The sequence below is a fragment of the Triticum dicoccoides genome, chromosome 4A, assembly GCF_002162155.2.
Source record: "Triticum dicoccoides isolate Atlit2015 ecotype Zavitan chromosome 4A, WEW_v2.0, whole genome shotgun sequence".
NCBI classification, from domain to species: Eukaryota; Viridiplantae; Streptophyta; class Magnoliopsida; order Poales; family Poaceae; genus Triticum; species Triticum dicoccoides.
In genome coordinates this window covers 351,440,481-351,444,776 of record NC_041386.1, presented here as the reverse complement: position 1 = coordinate 351,444,776, position 4,296 = coordinate 351,440,481, and the positions used below count along the sequence as shown (strand labels likewise).

At 43.2% G+C, this 4,296-nt stretch overlaps 1 long non-coding RNA gene across 1 annotated transcript; it reads left to right on the top strand.

Moving 5' to 3' along the window:
- Window positions 1-2,298: 2,298 nt before the first annotated feature.
- LOC119288909 lies at window positions 2,299-3,025 on the top strand. The gene is made up of 2 exons (XR_005141341.1): window positions 2,299-2,432; window positions 2,662-3,025. It is a non-coding gene; the product is annotated as an uncharacterized LOC119288909 (long non-coding RNA).
- Window positions 3,026-4,296: the final 1,271 nt, after the last annotated feature.

Genomic DNA, 4,296 nt, shown 5'->3' with positions numbered 1-4,296 from the left:
GCTCAGGCCACTTATCAACGTTGTGTTCAGAATTGTTTTCACAGGCAGATTGGGCAAAGCATTCAAGCTTATGTGGACGATATTGTGGATAACACTACTGGAATCAGAGAATTTGCTATCAGCCAGTCCTTTGCCGTCTACTAGTTGATGACAAAGAAGGTCTTTGCTGTCTTCTTACAAAAATAGATGGCAAAAACCTGGCTGATGTCAAAGATACAATTTGCCATCAGCCATTTCTTTGTCATCTGCTAGCAGACGACAAAGAATCTTTGTTGTCCGCTAGCAGACGGCAAAGAGATGGGTCGGGTCCATTTTTGGGCAGCATTTTAACAGCCCATCCCCACCTCTTTGTCATCTTCAAGCAGACACCAAAGACCGTGCCCAATCCTAATTGATGGCCACCCCTCTCGCTCTCTCCCTAGCCCCACCCCTCTCTCTCCCCCTGTCTCTCCGCCACCCACGCCCGCAACACCGCGCGCACCTCACCCATGCCCGCACCGATGTTGCCCAGCACCACCGCCGCCCCACCACCCCACCGACCCAGAGCCCTGCGGCCCCATCGCCACAGCCGCCCCATCGCCGTTGCTGCTCCACCACCCCATCGCCCCGGAGCCCGACGGTCTTGTCGCCCCCGTGGCCCGGCGCCTTAGCACCCCTTTGCCCTGCGGCGACCGCCCCACCCCCGTCCTCCATCGTCCACCTCCTCTTTTTGTCAACCATAACAAAAAAAAGAAAAAAAACTCCAAAGGTGAACTCTAGCTCCTCTTTTTTCTTCTTATGTATTTTAGATTTAGTTTAGTTTAGGATAAGTTTACCTCAGGGTTTTTTCCTCTTTTCTTAGGTTTAAGTTTAGGTTTAGATTTAGTCTAGTTTAGGTTTAGTTTAGGTTAAGAAGAAAGAAGAAAGATGGAAAAAATAATAATAAGAAGATGAACAATAAGAGGAAGAAGCAGAAAAAGAACTGGGTCGATGTTAGGGGTGCGTTGGTGCCGACGGAACACGGTCGAGGTTAGGGATGCATCAGCACCCATGGAACCGGGTCGGGGATCGTCAGTCTCCCAAACTAGGGTCTAGGGACGGGGCAGAGGGTCGAGGATCGTCGGTCTCTGAGGGGATAGATGGTGGAGCCAATGGTCCCGCCGGTCCCGACGCCGTCGCTCAGGCCGAGAATCCCCCGGTCCGAGTGCTGATCCGTCGGCCGTGCGTCGCCATACCTGAGGGAACCTGGGGACGAGCGGGTTAGGGGGTTCCTTGGCGTCCATGAATCCCTAAATGGCGGCTATTTAGGATAGGGGTGCCTTAGCGTCGACGAACCCTAAATGGCATTTATATAGGTTAGGGGTGCCTCGACATTGACGGAACCCTGAATGACTTATATGTCGGTGGCATACTATTGTAAATATTTAGTTAGGTTGATGGCAAAAACAATAATTCTATGTTACTCATCTTTCGATTTAAATATGCAGTTGTTTCGTCGCTGTGAGGGTCTGGTGCTCGACGAGCTCCGCCCCTGCATTCATGGGTGAGCACAAATGAAATCTCCTCATCCCCCCTTAATTATTTGCTCTGTTCTGGTCTTCGTGCCGATGAAACTTGCTAGCTATGCGTGTCTTTAGTCATCAGTGTGCGTGAACAGTATGTGTCTCCCATTCGAAAGGGTTATAGGTATAAATACGCATGCATTTGCATATTTACAAGCATGATTCGTTTGAATTGTCCAACCTTATCCATGCACAGCCCGAGTATGTGTAGATTGGGTTCATTTTCCCATATGCTCTACTCCAGATCCGACACATAATTTTTTTTAGTGCCTCTCCCTGTTGTTCTCCGGGTACACATCATCTCTATATATTGCAGAGACGTGTATCAGGAGAACAGAGGGGAGCTACAGCCAAAATTTTGCATCGGATTCAGAGTAGAGCATGGGAAGGTGAACCCAATCTACACATACTTGGGTGGGATTACGACCTATCTTTAGCTATTAGAGTGTAGGTTGCATGGACGTAATAAAATTGACAAACTAGATTAACTAATGAATATATACATGGTGAATTATATATATATATATATATATATATATATATATATAGGAAAATGGGTTGGTACACCTAGGAGTACATAGTCACGTGTGTCGTTTGATTTTCCGGCGCTGCTTTTTTTGGCTCCACGATAAAGCCATTTAGCTTTTAATAATTAGTTAATTATCTGCTGACCGCGTCCAGTTTGAAAAGTTGTTCCATATTTATAGGGATAAGCCACCTACAGGCTATAGATTACGTCAGAATCCCCCCAAAAAACTGGATGTAGCCGGATAACAAGGAAATATGGATTTGAACTGGGCGGTTCGACGGCAAACTCAGGCATGGCAAGATGCGGCAACCGACGGAGGCGAGATGCCACCGGCAGCCAGCTCTTCCCGGAGGAGATGCTAGGTATGAATATAATTTTTGTGCATGCACCTTTGACTTGCATCAATGAGCATATCAAGGGAGTGCCTCGCACGCATGCATGCATGTTCTTCCAATCGGCATTGATGGTGACGAGTTACATCAATCCATCAGCAAATTCATAGACAAACATGGCTGCATGATGAGATTAGATGAATCTGTTATCTGATGCTTGTACTAATTAATTGATATGGTATGCATGCCTGATCTATAGGTAATCTGAATCGGAATTTGGACTACATGCAAGCTGTGTTTCACCCGCCGCCGCCGCTTCTCCGTGCAAGGCATGCATAGCGTCTTGCTTTTTCCTTGACACGAGTACACCTACACAACGCAGTGGATTTCGACAATGTGACATGGCGATCTAGATCAATATGGCATGATTGATCCACTGTGCAACAGCCATGCATGGACAACATGAGACATACGTGATGCAAAATTAGGCAAATTTTGTTTTGTTATCTGCGTAGGAAAATACCTGTATAAAAAATGAATTATGCTCCCATATTGTATTCTTAATCTATTAATTGTACTACTCCTTCATGTAATATACCTTTTGAAATAATTATACTTGATTATATTGTATATTTCTTTTCTAATGGCATCGTACCGCTTTTTTAGTTTATAATATCTTTCAGATCAATTATACTAAGTTTTAGAGTAATATGTACTCCATCACAAAAATGAGGTATTAGTCCATTAAAAAACTTGTATATAACAAAACAAAAGAAGGAGTGCATTCTCCATAATAAAAATAAAAATAGTATATACTCCATTGATTCTGGACTAGTATATATACTCCTGATTACAAATGGCAGTATATACTCCTAATTAAAGTAAGTTGTATATACTCTTAACAATATATGCTAATTAGCAAGTAGTAATTAGCAATCAGCATATACCACTTGAAATGTTGTACTACAACCTAAGGAAGTATGCAAAGATACTCTAATATGTAAAATGCAGTATATACCCAGTCTAAAAAAGGTCAGTATCTACTACTTAAGAAATGCAGTATATACAATTAAGTGCAGTATATACTCCTTGAAAAAATGGCAGTTTAAGCTCCTTCAAAATGGTGTACATATGTATGTACTCAAGGGTAGGATGGCAGTATATACCCATTGGAAAAAACAGTAGCATGTACGCTTGAAAAATACAGATACTTCTTACAGATGTCAGATATGCCTAGACGAGTATATTTCATATATACCTCTTCGTGTCACCGGAAAAAAATACACCTCTTTATTGATTGCTAGCAGACTATTAATCCCTATGCACAAGATTCATATCTATATGTATGAAATATACTCCCTTTTTTAGCTGAAAATATACTCCTTTTTACTATTTAAAAAATGACCAAGGTATAGTCTAGCCGTCACGTACAAGTGCATCACAAACTCGCCATTTTTCTAAGTGAAGCTAGTGGCCGCGTGTGCCTTGATTTTAGGACGTGGTTATGTATGCACAGGTAGCTTCTCACTGGCACGGTGCACAGATTAGTTAGCAGCTATCGGGTGTTGACACTGGTTTACCTTATCCACTGGTGTGGGAGTACATACTCCTGGGAGTATAAAAGAGGTCTCCTATATATATATATATTTCTTGTGTGTCCCATAGCTACGCAAGATGCGTGATCGTGCATGGATGTACACCGGTCACACTAGTCAGAAAGACATGACCAATGAATGGTTAACAAAAACCAAGGGGTTTTTGAGAGACACATTTGCAAATGGCAAGAGGAGAACCTGGTGGCCCTATGTCCGGTGCGACAATTGGCACAATAGGACAGAGGATGAAATGGGCAAACACCTATAGAAGAGTGGTTTTATGCCCAGATAAAATGGGC